This window comes from Camelus ferus, chromosome 15, assembly GCF_009834535.1.
Source record: "Camelus ferus isolate YT-003-E chromosome 15, BCGSAC_Cfer_1.0, whole genome shotgun sequence".
NCBI lineage: Eukaryota > Metazoa > Chordata > Mammalia > Artiodactyla > Camelidae > Camelus > Camelus ferus.
Window position 1 is genome coordinate 54,579,098 of NC_045710.1, and position 24,259 is coordinate 54,603,356.

The following is a 24,259-nucleotide window of genomic DNA, read 5'->3' on the forward strand; positions in this document are numbered from 1 at the left end:
TGTGGCAATGGGGAGGGTGTAGCTCAAGCAGTACAGCGTGTGCTTAGCAAGCACGAGGTCCTGGGTTCAATCCCCAGTACCTCCTCCAAAATAAAAAAAAATAAGCAAAATTTTAAAAACCTAATTACCTCTCCTTGCCAAAGAAGATAAAACAATTTTAAAAAGTTTAACATGCTTGCATATAAAAGACAGAAGGAGCCTGCATAACCAAGAAGGAACAGAAGAGAGTAACATGGATTTACAGGAAGTGTTAGGAAGACAAATGCTATGTGTTCTGAGGCTTCCCCAAAATGTCAAGACAGCTAAAACAATTTCAAAAAGTTTTTTTTGTTGTATGAATAAGAAGAACAAGGAGGAGCTAGGCCCACTCTTATGCCTCTGAATTCCCTAGGAAGAAGGATGCCCTTTGGACCAAAAAAAAAGAAAGGAAGGACAGAGTAGACGCGGATATGAGGGAAGTGAAGCCAAGACGGGTGGAAAATTTTAAGAAGCTCTATAAATCCCAGTTTTCCCAGCCAGGGCATCCCACTGACACATTCCCCATGCCTGCCAGTGATCCTGGAAGAAAGCTGCCATCAGGAGGAAGCGCCAAGAGGCGAGAAATGAGCAAGTGTTGCCCCCAACTTCCAGGCCACTGGGTGAGAAAGGTCTGGGTAAGGGCCCCGCGTGGGTAACTAAAGGGACCTCAAGGAGTCAGGTTCACGAAAGCCATCAACCCATCAATGCTCAGCTAACCTTGGTGCTTTGTGGTGTGTGGTCCCTGGACCAGGAGATGAGGAGACATCCTGGCTGACAGGCCACACACTCAAGGGCTGCAGGCCAAGTCTGCCACAGATCTGCTTTATTTGGTTTTGTTTCACCAATGTTAAAAAAAAAAAATCAATTTCACATGAAACCCAGATTTTCTTGAAGGTCCACACTTCTGTCTAGCAACTTTGCCTACAACCGAGCGCTGACTACCGCCCCTGCTCACCCCCAGCTTCGCCATCTGTGCTGCCTTCTTGAAACCAAGGCCAGGAGTCAGGGATCATTTATGAATTGCCTGAGTTACGTACCATTTCATTCATCTGTGTAGGCATTTGGGTTTGTGACTCGAGCTGTAGATGTTCAAGTTTCACAAGGTGGATTGTGATTCCCTTTGAGGGCCAGCTGCGGAGAGTTAGTGGCTGGAGGGGCTGCTCACCAATGGCTCAAAGCACGAGTGGTGTATCAACTGGGGGGCAGTCTCTAGGGCTGTGCTGCAGGGCTCTGTCCTCAGAGCTGTCCTATTCAACGTATTTATCAGTAATGACAGTGAAGGTGTACTTATTAAACAGGCAGATGCTGAAGACAGGCAGGGTAAGAGACTAACTGAAGCTAATCTCAGTATGATGCAATTTGGCAGCTTCAAAGGATCTTATTACTTAATGTTTTTTCAAACTATTTTTTACTATAATCCACAGTAAAAGAAAAAAAATATATATATATATAAAATACTGTGATCTATTATGTACTTACACATATGACAGGTTTGCAAAATGGTATTTCTCCTTACTAGGTACAGGAATCCCTCCCTTCCTCTTTCTTGCAGGTTGTAACAATCTAAGGTGATTTCACAGTCCACTAATGGGTCCCAACCCATACACAGCTGGACACACACGTCACCAGACCTGTAGCACGGGCAGCAACAGCCCAGCTCTGCCCAGACAGTCCCCACCTGAGCACAGGCCTCCTCTGAGGGCTGCACCCTGTGAGGGGGCACAGAGGAGAAGCCAGCAGGGCGGCTCAAAACTGTAAGGGGGTGGGGGGCGGTATAGCCAAAGTGGCAGAGCACATGCTTAGCATGCACGAGGTCCTGGGTTAAATCCCCAGTACCTCCACCAAAAATAAATAAACCCAATTACCTCCTCCCGCCAAAATAAAATAATTAAATAACACAATAGTTTAAAAGAATAAGATGCTTTAAAAAAATCCAAAAAACAAAAAAAGAGGAGCAGGTCCCGTCTGGTTCCGAAGAAGACAAAACTCAAGGTCTTTAAACATGTGAGGGCCTATCATCTGGGAAAAGATGAGACTGGTTTCAAGTAGCCCTCAGGGCTGGAATCAGAAAACAGGTAAAGCTTTAGAGAGAAGACTTGGACTCAATTTAGGAAAGAGTTTTAATACTGAGAGATACTTGAAAAAAAAATACACTGCCCCCTGTCCGCCTAACAGCCAGAGGGTATTCAAAAGGAAATCAAGCAGTTACTGGACAGTTATTGGCAGGAGGGCTGGACAACGCTAAAGAAGGACAGAGGCTAGTCTAGGCCCTTTCAAAGCCCCAACTAGACGTGCCCCAACCCCAAAACCCTCCACACTTTCTCCCTTAATTCTCACCGCCCCTGGGCTGCAGCAAGCACCTCTCTGAGGCTGCTCCTTAAAGTCTGGCTTCCAGCAGCCTCCAAGTCCTGGAACCTGCTACAGGCCCACTGGGAGAAGTGCACCTAAAATGGACCAAACTCCCCACTCCACCTCCAATGGCTCCGTCCCCAGCTGTCTTATTCCTGCGAGTGTTCCCAACCCAAGAATCATCCCCGTTCTGCCAAGGTGCCCAGTCACCAGGTCCAAACAAGTCTAGACATGAATGCCTCTCCCTTCTATCTCCTCCCTTTCCCTTCCTGCCCTCCTAATTTTGGCCTTGGTGTGTGTACACACTTTCTAAATGTCCAGCCTGGCAGTAGCCCCTCTGGGCAGTTCTGTGTACCCCAGCCCACTCCCACAGTCTTTTCTCCCCCTACAGTCCGTTGTTGATCCCACCCTCCCGAGACTCCCAGGCACCAGCCTCACGTCTCTGCCTCACATTCCACCCTTGCTCAGCCTGCAGAATTTACGAGCGCTGTCTGCACGCCTGCAGCACTCAGCGTGCATGACAGGGTCACTAAACCCCTCCATCCCACGTACACTTCTCCCAGCAAGGGGGGGGGCCTGTGTCCCTCCCCTCAAATCGTGGCGGGCTGGTGACAGTGGCGGAAGTGCCACTACATGGTTTTCAAGGCTGGATCATGAAAGACAACACAGCTTCTGCCTCGTTCTCATGACACCCAGCCACCATCCTGTGAGGAAATGCAGGCTGTCCGGAAAGTCCACATGAAGGTGTCCCGGGCATTCCCAGATGAGGTCCCAGCCAACAGCCGGCGTCAACCTGCCAAGCGAGTGACTGAAAGCCCTTCAAGGATTCCAGCTTAGCTGTCAAGTTACTGCTAGCTCTGAGACTCCCCAGCTGAGGCCACAAGCATCAGGGAACAGAGACAAGCCACCCAAGCTGTGTCCTTTCTGACTTCCAAGTCCAAGGCTTCCATGAGCATAGTAAAATGAACGCTGTTTCACACCACTGAATTTCGGGGTGGTTTCCTACCTTACGATAGACCAGGCTGTGTATTTCAGGAACATCAAGAAGTTTACAAGGCAAAAGGCAAGAAACAGTCCTGCACACACAGAAGCCCTCAGGCATACCGGTGTCATGAGAGCAGTCTTCAGGGCCTGGGGCATGGGGCCACTTCTCTCTGAGAAGGTGGACATGTGTGTCAAGAAAGGTTCCACCCTGAAGTCACTTTAGAGATCAGACTCAGAGGATGGGCAGGTATTTTGGAGGAGGGGAAGAAGGAGGAACTCCAGATGGAGGGACTTGCATGTGCAAAGGCACAGAATCATGAAAACGCCTGGCAGGCAGGGGAGGGTGAGCTGTCAGGGACAGTCTGAGCACAGAGTGTGAGGAGGGCAGGGGTGGAGATCACCACAGGAACACACAGGAGCAGATCTGCAGTTCAGGGGGGCCCTCAGGTGTTCGCACAGAGCACCACCGGCAGGGTTCAAGGCTGGTGGCAGGCAGCCCGGCTAGGAGAATCATGCCGCTGTCCAGATCAGTGGTCAGAAGGGCCTGAACCAAGGCAACAGCAAAGAGGTGGGGGTGAAGCGTGACTATGGGCAAATGATAATGTCCTCCTGCACCAGTCCTGCCTAGCACAGGTCTGAACCCGACCCAACGCAGTCCCCACACACAGCCACCTTCTGCTGGGGATCTTTTCCTAAAAGAGGAGACCAAGCGCACTGTAAGAGCTCCTAGGGGACAAGTTCCATCACACCTTCAGAATCCAGCAGAGTGCTCAGCATGTGCTCAAAAAGGGTCAGCGGCTTCTTCCTCCCGGGACCCGGCTGGTACCAGCCTGTTCACCCCCTGACGTTGAGAGGCGGCCTGCAGAAGCTCTGGGCAGTTAGTGGTCCTGCTCTGCTACAGCACCTGTCACAGCGCACACACGGGAGAGGGCTGCAGAGCTGCCCGGGCCCTCAGGAATGCCTGTGCCATAGAAGACTCGGGAGCCTGGTGTGGGCTTTCGGAACAGCCTGCCCCCATCTGTCTCCACAGCGAGGCCCACGGAAGGTGTCGGTGCGGCCCCTTCTCAGAGCCATGTTCCCGGCACAAAACCCCTCCCTGCCCTCACTGGGCCCACACATCCGGGCTTACCTAGGTCTCTTCCCTGCCACAGTATCACTGGGAAGTCTCCAGCCCATCCCAGGCTTGGCCTGGACAGGCTGGGGGCGCACCCCCTCACTGGGGGGTGGGCAGCAGGGGTTTGTTACTGGAAGAGTAAATGCCCTTCTCAGTGCAAAGAGACCTGCTCCTCACCTCCGTGATGAAGGGCTGGCGTGTATGCACAGCATCACCACCCCCGGTCACTACTCTCACCTGCAGAAGATGCCAGGTCTCCCTCCAGGGGCTCGCGTGTCCCTGTACCCTGCTTGGTCAGGGCTCCCAAGGTCCACGTGCCTCCTCCTCTACCGCCGACTCCTTTCTGTGCTCCCGTCCCACACCTGGTCCCTCAGACGTACGCAGGTATTCAACAACAGCCTGCCCTCCCCTCCCCAGGGGCTCCAGAGCCCCTGACAGGAGGGTGGAACCCCACCTCCGAACACCTCATTTTATTCATAACACAGTGAAAGGTGCGGAGATGACACCAGGTCTTCTGAGCCTTTCCTGACTCTCAGAGCATCAACACATCAAAACTAGGTCAGTGGTCAGTCAGCCTCTACTAAAGGGGAACAGGAGGAAGGGTGGAAGACGAAGACTGTCACCGTGAAAGATCAGAGTCCTCACTGCCCAGCCTTCTAAGGTCCTCTAGGAAACGGGGTGTTAGCACAGGCAGAGTCCCAGGGCCGCTGCCGCTCCGCAGTCACAGGCCGCTCCGCAGTCACAGGCCGTTAGAAGAGACACGCCCAGGAAGGTCTATCCCCGGGGTGAGCAAGCCTGCAGGCAGCCTCCACAAGGGCCAGTGGCCAGGAGGCAGGGCCAGTCTGGGGCATATCCTCTAGGGTGGAATCTCCAAGAGTGAATTCTCCTGGGACCGCAGGATAGGGGTGGCTGCTCCCCACCCAGTTGACCAGCAAATCCCAGCCCCGCACTTCCCCAGCTGCCCGCTGGGAAACCAACTCAAGGGCTGCTTTCCAGCTCCATCCTTCTCCCTAGTCGGTAGAGTTCACAGCCACCTCCGCACACAAAGTCAACTCCTTCCTTCTCTCCCCCGAGGGGATGGCCCCGCTCCCTCTAATAGCAGCACATGGGCTGTATTTGCAGCATGTTCCATCCAGTGTGATCAATTATTCATCTCTTAAGAGACTTCTCCACTCCTGGGGTTTACTGATGATATAAATCTTTAAGTGGGGAAAGAGACTCTGAGGAGGTACACAACTGCCTGTTTTTGCAGAAGTGTGAGAGTGTGTGTGTGTGTGTGTGTGTGTACATGACTAATCCAGTCCCGTGTCTGCACTCTCCACATCTGAGCTCTCTCTGCAGACAGCAAATCTCAGAGGGTTATATCTAACCCTCTAGAGACTGTCAGGTGTAAGAGTGGGTGTCCCTGTGTGAGGCGGGGGAAAGTAATGTTTCTTGTGGTTACCGTGTACATATCAGTAAAACATTTTAAAATCTAACTTTTCTCCTACTAAAAAATAGATACAGCATATTTCTCAATGGCTGGGTTGATACTCAGGAAAAAGCTGAAACAAGGCCTAATTCCCTGAGGCCATCGTATCTGGCAGAAACATGGGGACTGTGATTGCTCAGGCCCTTGATCTGATCATAATTAATGTGGTTTTGGGGGGAAAAGAAAGGGAGAAACTAGGAAAAGTCTCTGCCTAGCTCTGATGGAACATTCTTAAGATAGACTGACTATCATGCTAATCACTGCACACTCATTAATCTCCTCCAGTCATCATAAATTCCTATAATGTAGAGACTCACCTCCATAGATGAGGACACTGAACAGAGAGGTTAAGTAACTCTTCCAATATCACACAGCAATCCAGAAGAACACAGCCATTTTTAACCACTAAGTATTCAATCTCACTTAAGGAAATGCAAATAAAATAAATAAGACAATAGAAGAAAAATTTAATTTACATATGCCAAGGATTTTCCTTGGAACATTAATAGTAAAGAATTACAGGGAGTGCGGGTCAGCGGTAGAGCACATGTTTGACATGCACGAGGTCCTTGGTACAATCCCCAGTGCCTCCATTAAGGAGAAAAAAAAAAGGACTACAAACAACCTAAGTGCCCCAACAATAGGGGAATGGTTTTAAAATGTTTCTTTTCATGAAAAGAGAATGGAGAACAAACATAGGTAAAAAAAAATACTCGACTTTATTAGTAAACAGAGAAACATAGGAAAAGACTGCTGTGAGATTCCATTTTATATCCATTACATAGAATTTAAGAACAAAGATGCTTAGTTCAAATCTTGCTCCCACCACTAACTAGCTGTGTGATCCAGAACAAGTTAATCTCTCCGTTCCCCATTTTTAAATCTATAAATCTGGGGTTTAAAAGTTGACCTCTCTGAATGCAAATCAAAACTACAATGAACTATCACCTCATACCAGTCAGAATGGCCATCATTAAAAGGTCTACAAATGATAAATGCTGGAGAGGGTGTGGAGAAAAAGGAACCCTCCTACACTGCTGGTGGGAATGTAAATTGGTGCAGCCACTATGGAGGACAGTATGGAGGTTTCTTAAAAAACTAAAGATAAAGTTACCATATGACCCAGCAATCTCACTCCTGGGCATATATCCAGAGAAAAATATAATTCAAAAAGACACATGCACCCCAGTGTTCACAGCAGCACTATTTACAACAGCCATGATATGGAAACAACCCAAATATTCCATTGATAGATGACTGGATAAAGAAGATGTGGTATATATATGCAATGGAATACTACTCAGCAGTAAAAAAAAAAAAAAGAATAAAACAATGCCATTTGCAGGAACATGGATGGACCTAGAGATCATCATTCAAAGCGAAGTGAGCCAGAAAGAAAAAGAAAAATGCCATATGATATCACTTACATGTGGAATCTTAAAAAATAGGACACAAATGAGCTTATCTACAAAACAGATACAGACTCACAGACATAGAGAACAAACTTACAGTTACCAGGAGTTAAAGGGGGTGGGAAGGGATAAATTGAGAATTTGAAATTTGCACCTCCTGGGGAGTGACGGAAATGCTAGCTATCTTGATTCTGGTAGTGGTGTCATAGGTGTATTCATCTATCAAAATTTACCAAATTGTTCATCTGAAATATGTGCAGTTTACTGTACAGAAACAATACCATATAAAGGTGTTTAAAAAAAAAAGTTGACCCCTCTGTGCCTGTTTCCTCATCTGTAAATCAAGGGTTAATAACAATACCTAAATGCACAGGGTTGTGAAGAGGATTAAACAACTTAACATGTGAAAAACACAACTATGTACCAGGTCCATAGAAAGCCCCAGGAAAGGGTATTTTAGTTAGGTACCAAGTGCTGGTGGAATTTAGCAGGAACTTCTTTCTCATACATCACTGGCAGAGGACAAAACAGGACAACTATTTTGGAAAGGTCTGTGGTGCCATCTTTCAATGTTAAACGTGCACATACCCTATGACCCTGTAATTCCGCTCCTCAAGAAACTCAGCTCATGCCCATCCGGAGGTGTGTACACAAGTGTTCACAGCAGCATTACTTACAAAAACCAAACTGTGGAAATAGTCTAAGTGCCCACCATCCACAGAATGGACGATGGAATATTACACAGCAGTGCAAATGAATGAACCACAGGAACATGAATGAGTCTCAGAAACAACATCAAGTTAAAAAAAAGCAAACCTGGAAAGACTGCATATAGTCTACCAGCTCTACAGCTCAAACAAAAAAAGCGTATGTGAATGTATAAGAATGTAAACATATGAAATTAAAACTTTTAAAAAGCAAGGGAATGAAAAACACAAAAGTCAAGGAATCACTTGCCTCGGGAGGTGAAGAAAGGGGATGAGCTTAGGGGGCACCCAGGGAGTTTCAGCAACGTCAGCGATAGTCTAGTGCTTAATGTAGGGAGGGAGCTCACGTTTGCTTATGATTATGCTTTCTCTGTTTATGTTAAGCACATGTTTCAAACAATACGTAAGAAAAATTGTAAAATGTAATATTCTATCAGTAGATATATTACTGCTGAAAACGATAAAGAATAGAACATAGAAAAACACAGGGAAATGTCTTCAGTGAAAAAATGAAACTCAAGAATGTACTTATACTAAGAGATACTTTCTGAGGATATTCATGACAGGGTAGCGTTTACACTATTTGAAGTAGAAAAAAATAGCATTCAAAATTTTGCCCACTTTAAGAATACAGTTCCATTAACAATGAACATCCGTGCATACACACAAAACACCAAGGGGAAACATGCAGAAATGTTAACAGTGCTCATCTCTGGGTGGCAAAGAATGCGTATATTTTCTTGCTGGGTCTCCAGAATTTATTGTGCGTATTTCATTTTTATTTAGGGGGGTAAGTTTAAGAACAGAGGACCTACAATACACCTGAAACTTTGCACAAACTACACATGTCTCTGGGCAAAGACCGGAGGGGGGCCTCAGGGAGAGGAACTCATGGGTGAATTTTCTTGCTATTTCTGTTGCTAGAGAGTTGTTTTACATCACACACACATCACACATACACAAAGTAAGAAAAATCCTAAAAGATGGGCAGTACTCTACAGAGGGGTGGGGAGCGGGGGAGACGGGGTCAGATTGAGGTGGGGTGCTGAGTCTTAAGTTCCCTGTAACTCGCTGTGCTGTGCTCGGGACCATAAGCCCCGAGCACAGCACCGCGACTTGGCCCGGCAGCACCCTCCCCCAGCCGCTACTTCCTACCCCCTCCCCTCCCGGGAGCGGCAGGGGTGAGGCGGGGCCAGGGGCGGAGCCAGCCCCAGGGCGAGCGCGGGCCTCCAGCCGCCGCGGCGGCCCGGCCAGAGGCCAGCGGGAGGAAATGGAGCCGACCACATCTGAGGCCTGCCGAAAGGAGCAGCAGCTGCCTCGGAGGCCGCCAGCACGCGAGAACCAGGTCAGGACGCAGAGGCGGCTCCTCAGCCAGACAGCAAGAGAGCCCTTCCCCCCCAACACACACACACACACAGAGCACACCCCACACTCAGCCCCACAGCCACTGGGGCCATGGCCCAAGCCACGCAGTGCACGTCCCACGGCCCCACGGCCAGAAGGGCCCCCATCAATCCCCAGCCAGGCCGGGCCAGCCCATAGCTCCACCCACCCAGCTGCTCACACCCAGTTCTCACCACCCACCTCCTACCCCCAAAGTTTAAAAAGTGAAGGAAATAAGAAACTTGGCCAACACCACAGACCATTGACAGAGAGCCAATCCTTGACTAAGAGCCCCATGCACTTTCCCCAAAGGTGCCCCAAACTCCACAAAACCTACTGGCAGTGCAGTGGGTCAAAAGCACCAGCACTAGGGTACATGGTGATGAGACAGCAGCTAACAGTTTTGGGTGTTGAGTGCTAACCTCTGGATTAAAAAAGTGCTTTCATCTTTAAACAACCTCTTCCAGCCTTCCAACAACCCAATATCCATTTTAGTGGATGAACAAATGAGGCACAGAGAGGTTAACTAACATACTCCAAAGGTTCAGAACTGGTGAGTGGCAAAGGCCAAGTCTAACATCGGAGCAGGCAGTGGATGCCCATGGCCTCCTAGTTGCCAGGGTTCTAGTCTTTCAGACAATGAGATCCCACATGTGCAGGAGAGTCCCAATAACTATGGATTTCAGCCTCTTACTTGAAGCCCTGTTAAGTGAGTTTGCCCCCATCCATTCCTTTTTCAAAGACTCGAGAGGACTTAAGTTTTTTTCATTCAAAGAAATGTAATCATTAAGCCACTACCCAAAAAGCTGGAGGAAAAGTAGTTTTTGGCAGAGGGCCTCCACCCATCAGTCATAAGACCGACTTCACACAGTGGGCTAGGAAATGGAAAAAGGGGGAAGCTGACATTTAGGGAAGTCTGGTGGTGTCCACAAGGCGGGAAACTGGGGAGTGAAAACAGCCTAACTCCCTGGGAAAATCACACCGTGCATCTCAGCGCGAAGTCTCAGTATCTGCAGTCGCTGCAGATCTGTTAGCCCCGATTAACTGAAAGATGCCAGTAATTTGGGCTCTTGTACACGTTCATCTGAAAGTCCTGCCCTCAGTGTTGGAAAAAAAGGGAACAGGAGCCTTGATCCCTCCTCAGCCATTTCTCCTCCCTGGGGTCAGGGGTGAGGACAAAGGCAGTGAGAATCCTCCTCCCTCCCTGCAGGAGACCCCTACTCTGCCGCCCATCCCCACACCTCCCTCCCTCGATTTTGGTGATGCTGCTGGATCCTGGTCCTCCTCCGTCCCCTCCACAGAGCTGCTCTCCACCCTTCCAACCTCACCCTCTCAGCTCTCCTGGAAACCTCACCTACCCCAAGGCTCCACTGCTCAGCTGGCACGAATAACCCAAAAGCGTCCTTTCTCCTGGACTGTACCACAAGCTCCCAGCCTGCTCTCCAACTAGCACAAATGTTTCTACTTGGATGCGACTTCAATCCAACACACTTAAAACCTAACTCGGCACCTGTCCTCCTTTTCCAGCAACTCCTCCTCTGGACGTTCCTTTTTTCAAAAGCCACATGAAGAGCCATTCTCCTGAGTATCCTGGCTCACACCTTCCGTCAGCTTTGACGCCCTCCTCTTCATGTTTCCATGTGCAAGCAGATCCTGGTCCTGTCAACCGCTCCTCTGCACAGTATTGCAGATCTGCCTTCTCTCCGTTTCCTGTCACTTACCTCTCACAGGGACAGCTGGAGGAGGCGCCCTGACCGGCCAGCCCAGCTTTCACCCCAGCACACCAAGCTGGAGATCAGTCAACACACTGAGCCCTGCGGGAACCCCAGCTCCCAGCTCCCAGGCCAGGGCGCCTTCTAATTCGCTACTTCAGTCTTCTCTTCTGGTTTAAGTGATAACAGTAAACACGCAGGTAAACAAATAGGTAAGTGTGTCAAGGGCAAAAAAGACCCTTTCATCTGACAGTGCCACTCCTAGGAATTTAGGTTTATAAACCTGCACTTCAGAAAATCTTTTCTACACAATAGCGAAAACTGAGAACTCAGGGTGAGGGGAGCAGCTTAGTAAATTACGATACAATTCAGTGGGATATTAGAGTCATCAAGACCCTTAGATTATGAACACCAAGGAAAAAAACTGGGTAAAGTGGGAAGTAAAAGTTGGGGAATACCATACTGCATGAATTTATGATTACAACTACGTACCATATGCATGCAAATCATAAAAGAGGGAAGGTAGTTCTTTAAATAAGTGAAAATAGCTGTAGCAGCCCCAAAGAATTATGGAGCTTCACCTATGGATGCTATCAGCACATTTTAACAACCATACCTTTTATATTTGCATATATATAATTATGTATTCATTTATTTCCCCCCCCCCCAACAAATACGTATTGAGCATTTACTATGTGAGTGTCATTTCAGGCACTGGGGACACAGCAGTGAGGAAGCAGTCCCTGCCTCATGGACAGAGACTTTTTAGAAGTTTGGATTTGTCTTGCGTCCCATTCAAAGGTACGTTCTTTTAGGGCAGTGTACCACTATCTCTAAAACGTGTGTGACAGCATAAATCTGTACTTCGGCTTTGAGTATGCAATGAAAACTGATATTAACTGTAAGCTTATCTCTAAGTGAAGATGCCCTTTGTGTAATTACTGATAGAATATCAAAGACATACTCATTATAGAGCCGGGGGAACCCTGGTGGATGACCCAAGAGAATACAGGAAGGTCATTAAGAAGAGAATGACAAGGAAGGTAAAGAACAGTTTCAGCAGAAGATGCAGCAATGAGGAAGATGCAGAGATGGAGGAACAGGAAGGTCTGTCATGCAAAGCAGAGGATGACGAGGTGAAAACAAGAAACTCCCACTTCCCCGAGATGACCGCAGTTTACACCCGGGAAGGATGACAGTTCCTTTCCCCTACGCAACATGCACTTAATTTACAAAATTGGGGTCGCTGAGTATATTCGTTTTTTTTAAATAATAATTTCTCCTCTTGCTGTATCACAAGTATTTTCCTATAGTGTTAACCCTACTTCAAAATTTCATTTCTTCCAAAGCTTTCCACGGTCCCTGGTATGCATCTGCGCATATGTACGGCCCCCGAGGTTGAAGGTCTAGCACTCTCACGTTTTGCTAGGTTCTCAAGACACGCAGTAACTGTAGGGTAGTTTTTTCCCTCTTCGTGTCACCTCTGTCCAGGCTTGTGATTCCTCCAAGGGTGGGGATGGAAAACTTGGCACTAAGCCAGGACTCTGGTCGGCTGAAGGGATGGACTCTCCCAGCCCCACAGGCTGCAGGTAACCACCTTGATAACCAACAGGCAGGATTTCACTCACATGAGCACGAGGGTTCCATCTCATCTGGGTGACAACTTAGGAGGAACGTCTCTAGTCTGCCTTTACAGAGAAATATTATGCAGCCATTAAAAGGAACGAAATACTGACACATGCTACAACACGGATAAACCCTGAAAACATTATGTTCAGTGAGAGAAGCCAGACACGAAAGGCCACATATTATATGACTCTATTTATGTGAAATGTCCAGAGCAGGCAAATCCATAGAGACAAAAACATTAGTGGTTGCCTAAGACTGAGGGGAGTGGAGGAAGTAAAAAGGGAGTGAAAGCTAGTGGGTAGAGTTTCTTTTCAGGGTGATGGAAATATTCTTAAATAGACAGTGGTGATGACTGGACAACTCTGTGAATATACTAAAACCACTGAATTGTACACTTTAAGTGGAGAAATTGGAGAAATTGTATGTTATGTAAATTATATCTCAATAAAACTGTAATTGAAAAAAAAAACCTTTAGAGAAAACTTTCGTTTCTATCTCTATAAAAAGCTTTAAAACAACAGCAGAAAATGAACATTTGCTCCAGGAGGGAAGGGCTGAGCTGGTGACCCTCTCCCCGAAGGAGAGAAAGGGACAGAGGAACGACAGGAACATGAAAACACTCTTCTTTGTACATCCCTCACACAAGCACTGATGACTCCTTTTACTTCCTCACTGGGTTACAAGTGAAAGTGAAAACAAGGGAGGCCTCATCTCAGAGAAGGTGGTGGTGGCCAAGAGGGGGAGACCATCCCCCCCCCCGATCCACTGCCAAGTTTTGAAGGGAAGGACCCCTTAGGAGAGCAGGGTTGTCACTGCCGAGAGGAGAGGCAAGCGGGTGTGGCCATGAGCTCTGACAGTGCATGCTGGGGTCCCCAAAACTGAGAACCACTGACATAAACCCATGAAATGTAGGCTGGTTCAGACGATCCTTATTATTTAAAAGAAAAAAGTTGGAGAGGGGAGTTCGCAAGAGTCAGTGAAATAAAAACAAATAAGATCAAGAATGTGTATTAAGCAATTAGCATGCCCTTAAAAAGTTAAATTTTGTCGAAAAAAACAAGAATCAAGTGTTTAATACCCACAGTGTAAGAGGGGCTGCGAGAGAACCTCACAGTCAGTTACCTGTGACGTGTCCCCCTTGTAATGCAAATGACCACTGCACAGCCTCCACCCAAGGACGGGGGCAGGTGGGCAGGGGACCCACCAGCTCTGGCCCGGCCTCGGCCTTGGGACATAGCCAAGGCTCCCACTTTGGCAGGCCACTAACCCCGAAGTGGCCAAGAGGAGTGAATTCCCACACCCCCAACCCGAGGTGTCATTCTGCAGAAAGCACCAGCCACGCCCTACCCAAGGCCGGTCTCAAGAGGGAGTGGCAGTGGCTAGACCAGCTCTTTTGTTTGGTTAGAAACAGGAGCATATTTTTATTTGGCTTCAGTTATCAGAGTGTTTTAGTGTGAGTTATTCAGATATTTGCCCCTATTTTTTTCCTACTTGACTCAGAGGCTGGAGAAATGCTAATATATATAATGCTTTCTACGTTTCAGGCATGTTCTAAGAGCTTTAATTTCTCCAGGCCTCATAACCCTTTACTTTACGCAAGAGAAAACTGAAGCCCAGGTGGTTAAGTAACTTGCCCCGAGGTGATGCTGGCTGGACCAGTTTTAAAGTCCCTCTCTCCCACCAGCTCTGGCCTTGATCCCTGGCTGACGCCAAACCAGCTAGGGGAGGGGTGCTGCGGCCTGGCACTGCGGACAGAGGGGCAAAGGGAAACAGGAGGAGTTCCCTGGAGAACTGGGCCCTGCCCCACCTCTCTGCCTGAGGAGCTGGCTGATGATAAAGACCCAGGAGCTAAGTGTTCACTGGGAGCTGGAGGAGCATGTGACCAGGAGAGCACCTGAGCAGAGGGACCAGATTCCCAGTCCCAGCTCTTCTAAGACTTGTACTGGACAAGTCACTTTATCTATCTGGGTCTCACTATTCCTCACCTGCTCAAAATAATTTCTTTTTTAATGTCAGGAAAAACTGAGGATCTGCTCCAGATTAAAGACTAAAAAAACCTGACCAACGAATACAGGTGATCTAGAGGTTTTTCTCCTACAAAAGAGGTTGTGTCAATTGGCAAAATTTGAATAAGGTCTGTAGATTCATGTTATTAGTGCTCACAAGGTCTGTAGATTAAGTCAGTAACTAGTGTTGCATCCATGTTAATTTCCTGATTTTGGTCACTGCACTGTGGTTATTTATGTGATTTTAGAAACTCCACACTCAAGTATTTAGAAGTAAAATGTGTCACATTTGCTACTTACTTTCAAATGGTTCAAATAAAAATTACAGAGAAAGAGAGAAAAGAGTAAGGCAAATGTAGCAACATGTTAACATTTGGGGAGTCTGAGCTAAGAGAATTCTTTGTACTTATTCTTGCAACTTTTCTGAAACTCTGAAATTGCGCCAAAATAAAAATATTTTTTAGAAAAGTTGTGTTATTAGATGATCTGCAAGACTCTTCTAGTTTCTGTGAAAAGGTAACATCATCCTCGATTTACAGACCAGGAACAGGAAACCAGCGAGCCCGGCTGCTCGGCAGCAGGAGGGCTCGAGAACTCAGGGCCTCGGCCCTAGGTCCCCCTCGCTCCAGACCTCAGCTCTCCCCACCGCTGAGGGACAGTGAGCCCCAGTCACCACCCCAGGCAATGGATGGGAACCGCAGAGCAGAAAGCAAGTAAGAAAGGGGATACCCGGGCAGTGTCGGGCTGGCTGTCTGGAGGAGCAGGAGACTCAGAACAGGCGCCCCCACCCTCTCCCAGACCCCCTCCCTCCACACACAGAGAGCAGCCCGCAGAGGGCTAACCCGAAGCTTCCGCACGACACACATGCACCGGCTCCAACAGAACACGCAGGCCCACGTGGAGCACAGGACCACAGCCCGCGCTGACAGGCAGCATAGCCCTCTCTGACCAAAAGGAACACATCTGCAGGTCCTAAGTAAGCCTCCTAAATAACGCCAGGGGCAAGGGGAGAAAAAGTGAAAATCACAATGATGTTTCTTTCCAATCTGTTTATGCTAGCTGTACTTCTTATGGTGAGTACATACTTTAAACATCATTAATGTGTAATCTGATGAGTATAAAAACAGTTGTTTCTGTGAGTAAAAAAGTCATAATTAACAGATTTGAAGATTAATGAGTACCAATGAAAACAATAGCTATTAACAGAAAATATCATGCTTCTATAAATACTTTTGTTAAGTAAGAAAGAAAATAAAGGTTTCAATCCAAGAAGCTAGAAAATAAAATCTAAATAAAAGACAAGAAGAGGGAATTAGCAGGGATAAAGACAGAAACAGCTGATGAGAAAACAAAATGCAGTCGTATCTATAATGTATCTAAGAATTAGCTCTCCAAAGGCCAGTAAGATACGTAAACTTCTGGCGAGGCTGATCATTTTAAAAAGGAAACATAAACAAATATCAGAAATGTACAAAGGTGGGGGAGGGTATAGCTCAAGAGGTAGAATGCTTGCTTGGCATCCACAAGGTCCTGGGTTCAATCCTCAGGACCTCCTCTAAATAAATAAATACATAAACCTAATTACCTCCCCCAACAAAAAAATAAGTAAATAAATAAATAATTAAAAAAAAAGAGATGTACAAAGACACGATGGACCTAGAGATTATCATACTAAGTGAAGTAAGTCAGAGAAAGACAAGTATCATATGATGTCACTTATATGTAGAATCTAAAAAAGAAGGTGATACAAATCTTATTTACAAACCAAAAATACACTCATGGACATAGAAAACAAACTATAGTTACCAAAGGGGAAAGGGCAGGGGAGGGATAAATTAGGAGTTTGGGATTAGCAGATACACATTACTATATATAAAATAAACAACAAGGACCTACTGTATAGCACAGGGAACTATATTCAATTTCTTGTAATAACACATAATGGAAAAGAATCTGAAAAAAATACACGTAAGTATATGAACAACTAAATCTCTCTGCTGTACACCTGAAACTCACACTGCAAATCAACTACACTTCAATTTAAAAAAAGAAAAAACGACTGTGGTTCTGGGATGAGGACAGACATATATTAATGGAATAAAATAAAGATTACAGGAATAGACTTGCAAAAAAAATTAAAAGACATTTGTAATATTTGCCAAGGTATGATAAAGCAGTAATACCACTAATATATAAAGTTCTCTTATGAATTCATTAAAAAAACACACAAAGATAGACAAAACGAAACATAGTCACAAAGTATAGATCACAACTAAATACAGTAATAAAAACTGTGCAAATCAAAACATTTTATACCAATTTTATACCAATTAAAATTAGCTTATAATAAACATTTTCGTAATCAGGGATTAAAAAGCAATGAAGACATTTAAATTTTTAAAAAGATGATTGTTATTAAAAGGTTATAAAATGGTAAAAGCTATAAAGATATTAACAAGCGCTATCTCTGAGTGGTAAAATTACAGATGTTTTATTTTCTCTATTTGCTTACCTGAACTTCCTGATTTTTCTACAGTGAATTGGCATTCTTTGTAATAATAACAAAAAAGTTAACTCTTTCCTAGAGTTTGATCTTATTTGAAATTTAATAGCTTTTACACTTAGTCTCTCTTGGTTTTCCCTACGTGTTTGCATAATGCTTGACCTTTTCACAAACCATCACAGCACTTAAAGATATGTCTTTTCAGTCCTCAAGCACTGGGAGCCCCAAATAAACAGCCCCCTTTACATTACTGCACAGACCAGCAGTTCTCAAACTCCTGTGAGAAGAGCAATCACCCATTGGAAGCTAGCCCCAGAGTCCCAGGTCCCACCTCCAAATAGCAATCCTGGGGTCTACGGAGGGGATTCAAACACAGCTGGTCTTTGAACTACCCTTTGAGAACTCCCCCTCCAATAACCCTATGGGAGTGAGGGTGAGTGCAGAAAAAGGGGGAAGTCCTGGCTAGTTCAGAAACTGGGTGAACAGGGAACAGCAGTCTCTTTCCACCCACCACGTGCACACGCAGGTTCCACCTGTCAGTGGTCAGTGCCCATTCTCTTGAAAGAGGTGACAAGTGGGGTGGGGAGTTGGGGGAGGGCTAGGAAAAGACTTTCTCCAACAGGTGAGCCAAAGCCCGAGCAGCCCAGCATCGCAGCCTCACTGCCAGAAAGCACTCTGCTCTGCGAGAAGGCGCTTGGAACAACTCCACGGGTTCACGGAGGCCCATCTGTCAAGGGTTTCTGCTCAGCACCCTGAGAAGGCAGCTCCTCCAGAGCTGGCAGAGATAGAGCCGTGGCTGCCACGAGGAGCCTGAGGACATCCTGAGGACAGCCCAGGCAGGGACCCATGGCGACCTCCCAACTCCCGGGGCTGCTCGCCCACCCTAGGTGGGCACTGGGAGAGGAAGGAAGACACGGACCTCCTCGACCTCTTGGGTGTACCCTGGTTCCACTGTTTCCCAGGGGATTTAAATGAACTAGCAGAGGAGCCAGAGAAGGTGTTTCTATCTCTTCTGTGCCCTGAGCACTGAAGGCGAGGGCAAGCACAGACCACAGGCTAAATGAGAACCATTCCTGCTGCAATCAGACGCAACACGGTGACACAGTGAACCAGATGCACAGCGTCACAGAGTGACTGGGAAGCAGCTCACAGCCCACCTCTAACTGCTATTTCTTTTACCTGCACAAGCCAAGTTTATCCAACCCCCCCACCTTCTTTTTACACAGGCCAAGAGGCAGCAATCCTTAGGTCTCTAGGTCTGTAGCCAACCCCCCCTCGGGATAAGGGGTCCCTTGTTCATTGGTCCTGGTGGATCCAGCCTTCCTAGGCAGCAGAGATCAGGGACCTGCAGTTAAGGGAAGACCAGAAGGGGAGCAAGGCAGAGTGGCTTGCACTGGACAGCTCCATCAAGAAAAGGTGTCTTTCATTCCCCAACAACAAGTAAAAGCTTAAAATGCAAACACAATGAGGAGGATTAGCCCTTTCACAGGAATAAACTTCGCCAAGAAATCACCTGGGTGGCGGGTGGGGGGTGGCCATGGACTCTGGAAGAGAACAGTACAGAGAAGACAGATACTACCTTCGAGAAAGGAGACCAGGCGCACAGCCGTGGGGTCAGTTTCACCTGTGGCCTTACACGCTCTGCTTCCAGCCGTGATGAATCCTCCCCCCCAAAGAGCAGCTGCAGATACGTGTGTGTTTTAGGCTACCTGCAGGTGTCTGGGAACCAAGAACGCAGCTCTTCCTATTAGCGCTAATGAGGGTTAACGACCAGTGGGCTGTCAGCCTCAGGGTAATTACGAGGTGTGGGTTCCGAGGCTCCTCCCTGCTATCTGCCTGTGGGAACATGGCCCAGGACCGTCTCTTAACTGTGGGAGCAGGGCAGGTGCCCCACCTGTTGCCCGGCTCACAGCGTCCAGGCTTGGCGCCAGGGCTGCTTTAGATCCTGCTCCCCACGTTGGCCTAGGCTGTCACACTCTGAGGGGCTGAAGTTCACTGTCCTGCGCATCAGTTTGATTCCACAGCATTTATGAAAAGGATTTACTGCATGCGAGGCTTTGTGCCAGGTACTGGGGAACGAAACTGAGTAAGATGAGGTTTACTTATTTATTTATTTCTAGAGGAGGCAGCAGGGATTGGACCCAGGACCCTGTGTATGCTAAGCATGTGCTCTAACACTTGAGCTACACCCTGCCAACCTCAAAACTGAGTCAGATGAGCACCTCACCACTAGGAACTCATACCAAGCGCTGAAGACTGAAGTGTCGCTGGAGAGGTACAGCCAGCGTGTAAGAACGAGGGGCTGCCCGGGCGTCAGACAGCGGCTGACAAGAACCAGAGCATTTCTCATGCACCTGCCGTGACAGGTTACAAAGTGTAACGGGAAGACCTGATCCACAGCAACAGCAGCAGAGCCCAGGTGCCCTAGGAACAAACTTAACGAGAAAAGGGTGAAGACCCACATGAAGAAAACTTTAAACCTTTGATGGACACACAAAAGGACAGGAATAAATAGAAACATACTTCCCATTCCCTGGACGGGAAACTCATTATAAAGCTGTCCATTCTCCCCCAAATAATCTATAAATCCTTTGTGATCCCAACTGAAAAATCCCAGCATTTTCCATAGACCTTGACAAGTTGTTTATAAGCTTATTTGGGAAAGGAAATGCAAAAGAAAAGCCAAAGAAATGTTGTGGAAAAAATGAGTTTTTGTTTAAACCAAACTGTTATATAAAAACTGCAGTAATTAGAACAATGAAATACTGACACAGAATCAGACAAATAATTCAACGGAACTGAAAAGGCCCTGAAACATTCGCCCATGAACATACGAGTATTTACGGGATGCTTAAGGTAGAATTATAAACCATTTGAGAAACAATAAATATTTAATAAACAGACTGGAGACAACAGGCTTTCTATCTGGGAAAAATTCAACCCCTATCTGATACCATATACAAAAATAAATCTCAGCTTAGAGAGATCTAAATATATACAACTATACCATAATGTAAAAACTGGGGTACAAAAATACTGATGAATTCTGATCGTAAAAAAATAAAACTTCCATTTGATAGACACAATGAAAGACAAAGGAGAGGCCAAAATTTTTTTCAAACTATAATAGAGGTTAATACTGATAACATATTAAGAACTTTTATGAATCAATAAAAAGGCAGTCTTGGGCCAAGTCCTTCTCTGCTGGCTTGAACAAGTTTGGGCTGGGTGCAGAGGCCTCCCCCACCTACCAGGCCCTGTGGGACCCAGAGAGGGGCGACTGCCCTCTCAATTGGGGTCACTGTTGTTGGCACCCTGAGCTCTAGGAGGAACATGGAAATAGGTTTTCAGTGGTGCACAGGAAGAGATGCTAACACTGTCTTTCCCGGCAGTTTGGACGCCTCACTCGTCTTCTGCTGTCCTTTCCATCTTAGCACGTTACACGCGGCCTCAGAGACACCAGCTGGGCCATGGCTTCTAGAGGGGCATGAAAGGAGCAAGGAGCAAGACTCGAACCTGCAGCCTCGGCCAGCTCAGCTAGGCCATGAGCTCTGGGTCGAGTATTTCTTTTCCCTCTCCCCCCACCAACCTTAGTTTCTAGCTTCATTTCCTATGGTGTTAATGTGTGAGGCTTTTCGAAATACTACTAAAACTCCCATTTGGGCTTAGGATATGCTCTAGTCCTAGCAAATTAAACCAATTTTGCTTAGGTTAAAAAAAAAGTTTTCCACAGGTCCTGGTTGCCAAGCTGGTAAGCCATTTCTAGGTCTCTACCAAGGGGCTTGGACAAAAAGCCCCCAGGAGTAAGCGAGCACGGCACTGTCTGACCTCGCCACTCTTCCACACGCAGGGAGGAAGTGGAGTCAGGCCACGCCAGGACTTGGCACACCCAAGAGCTCCAGCACACACGTAACATCAAAACCTGGAGAATGAGGCTACAGCAGAACGTAGAGAAAAGGTCATATTTTAAAATGTGTTTGTGATCAAAGAAGGAAAAAGTAGAAAGAGAAAAAGTAGAGTGTCCTAAGGATTCAACTGAGAATTCAGAAAAAGCACATACCAAATAAACTTAAGGGAAAAAAATGAATTAAAACTAAAGGAGAAATTAATGCTTTAGCAAACAGAAAGCACAACTGAAATCTACGTGCTTTTTTATTACATCAAACTGGCAAAGGTAAGGAAGGAAAAGAAAAAATTAACATACAACAGTAGAAATTAAGTGAAAGAAAAAAATCACAGATACTGAGGGAACCAAAAAGCAATAACTGTATGTGCATTATGATAATAAATTTGAAAACAGATCACTCTCATGGAAAAAACACAGTAAATGTTCTATAGCAATAGCCACAGGAGGAAAAAATCCAAAAGCTGCAAAGACCCATCCTTCAAAAAAGGTACCAGGCTCAGAAGGCTTTGCCAGTTTTTTTCCCCCAAATCCTTAAGGAATGAAATGACTAAACTGTATTTAAATTGCTCCAGAGCATAAAGAATAAAATTTCACAATGCATAGTATGAAGTTACTATTACTCTAAAACCAACTGATGATGAAAACACAAAAGGAAAATTGTAAGTCAACCTCACTCACAAATACAGATGCAAAACTCCCACATTAATAAATCAAATGAAAACATGTTAAAAAGAAACTCCCCAACACCAACAACGGTATATTCAAGGAACACAAAAATAGTTCAGTATTAAGAAATGTATTAACACAATTCAGGCGAAGATCTACCCTCTCCTCTTCACACCATGTTAACCAGATACATCCTGGCCTCAAATCCAGCTCCTCCCCTTGTGAACCACCAGCCCTTGGTCACACTACTATCCTGAATCTCAGGTTTTTTTATCTGAAAGGTGGGGCTACCACTATCTGCCTTGGAGTTGTCATGAGAACTAAGAGAGAGAGAACTAGTAAAACTTTGCCCCATGAGCCCCACACGCGGTAAATGCTCAACAGCAGTATTACAGCTGGTTGTTAAACAGGGTCAAGCAGGCTGTCACGCGGCACGACTCCATTTTCACAAGCAGCACAAAACAAGCGTGTGGTGTGCACAGAATCAAGTCTAGAGGGATGCTCCAGTTAAAAGTGGTTAACTGGGTTGTGAAATTACAGGAAAATTCTTTCCTTCTTCTAATTTTTCCAAAGAACATGTATTACCTGTACAATCAAAAAAAAAAAAAGAATAAAAAGTCAAAAAATGATACAGAGGTTTGGATTCAGTCAAGACTGAGGACTCGCAAGCCCAAAGGCCAAAGTGGAAAAGGAAGTAAAGGCAACAGACAAGAGGGCCAGGCAGGGGCTTGCAGGACTCCTTTGCCCTGTGCCCCGTTACCGTGAAACCCACTCGGGCATGTAAAGGTGTTCCTGGCAGAGGACCAGCTAAAGCCCTCCAGACCCAACTCCAGCACACACTGCTATACTGAGCACAGCCTCGCCTGACTTTGCCAAATGCCATAGAAATTCTGAACAATGGGAATGGGGCGACGGTACCCATTTCTTGATCCAGGTGGTGGTTACACAGGTGAGCTTACTTTGTGAAACTCACCAAGCTGCACACATTATGTGCTTTTTTGTGTGTGTGCCACACTTTGTAACAAGTTTTTACAAAATTAAAAGCTGAGAGGAGAACCCTTGGTTTCTGCCATCAGCTACAGAATTTCCCTCAAATTCTGGTTACAATAAATATGAAGTTAGGGATCAGTTTCATGGAAGAGAACACTCAATCCAGTGTTTTGTCTAACATGTCTCATTGTCTTAATAAATACAGAGTCTGGAAAGATGATCACTAAAATTATCAATAGATGAAAAAAAAAATATTCCAGGACAACCCACAGATATAGGAGACACGAGGAAAACCAAAACAGATGAGGGTGGTGGCTCTCAACCGTGAGTGCACATTCAAGTCACCTGGGGAGCTTTGAAAAATGCTGGGGTCCCCGTTGTACCCCAGACAAATTACATAAGAGTCTCTGGCGCTGGGGCCCAGACATTGATAGTTTCTTTTTTAAAAGTCCTGCAGATGATTCTAATAAGCAGCGAGACTGAGAACCACTAAACTAGTTGAGCCACAGGGACTGGTCACTGGAAGCTCTCTAGGCAAGGTGAAGGCCAGCTGAATCCTGATGGAGGCTGCAGGGTGGGAGCAACTGCTCAGGGCGGAAGATCCCTGCCACCCACGCAGGTCTTCCTCCGCATCCCGCGTGCCCAGACCTCAGCAGAGCCCCAAGGTGTAGCGATGCCCCACACACGGAGGAGACAGCCTCTGGAAAGTAAGGGGGATGGGGCTTCTGGTTCCCAGCTGGGTGTTGAGACCGCTCTGAACCACTTGTCAATACAGCCCCAAGACATACACCGTTCCAACCACACAATCCCAGAGCGAGGCCCTAACTACTATCCAGGGTCCAAATGACACCACTGGGAACCCACAGCTGGAAAACAGGAAACCGAGGAGAAATAACCATGGGAAGAAGGGCCACAGGGTAGAGGTCAGGGTGTAGCTCAACCGTCAGGTAGGACCTGGCTCAGGGACAAGAGACGGGAAAAGGGGACATGACACGGCCCACCTGCCGAGAGGTTCCAACACTACCCTCGGGGCCCCCACACCAACTCATCCTGCGTCCACCCTACCTAATTATACAACAGGAACCCACAAGTGTGACCCCAACAGATGGCTATCTTGGCCTTGCCACCCTATAGACTTTACACGCTCCTAGATAATTCTGATAGAAGGAATCCTTTGCCCACGCCCTACAGAAATAGCAGTGCCCTCAGAGGCCCGCACTCTGCTCAGTCCAGAACTTAGGGCTGAGCTCAAAGCATGAGGGGTGAGAGTGGGGGTGGGCCGAGGCCATGAGGAGTGCCTCAGGATGGAAGCACAGCGGGAGAAGAGGAAGGGACCTGCCATGCCAGGAAAAACTGCTGGACATCTCTTGGGCACACACCTTCAGCACGCCACTGAAAATCCCTTTCT

At 46.7% G+C, this 24,259-nt stretch overlaps 1 protein-coding gene and 1 long non-coding RNA gene across 3 annotated transcripts in view; one reads left to right on the plus strand and one right to left on the minus strand.

Moving 5' to 3' along the window:
• Positions 1-24,259, minus strand: part of TET3 (tet methylcytosine dioxygenase 3) — a 93,537-nt gene that overhangs the window by 47,505 nt on the left and 21,773 nt on the right.
• On the plus strand, positions 9,257-13,197 carry LOC116669051. Of its 2 annotated transcripts, none has more exons than XR_004326425.1 (4): positions 9,257-9,400; positions 10,649-11,362; positions 11,862-11,951; positions 12,124-13,197. It is a non-coding gene; the product is annotated as an uncharacterized LOC116669051 (long non-coding RNA). The 2 variants fall into 2 exon arrangements; XR_004326424.1 differs by having other exon boundaries at positions 10,966-11,362.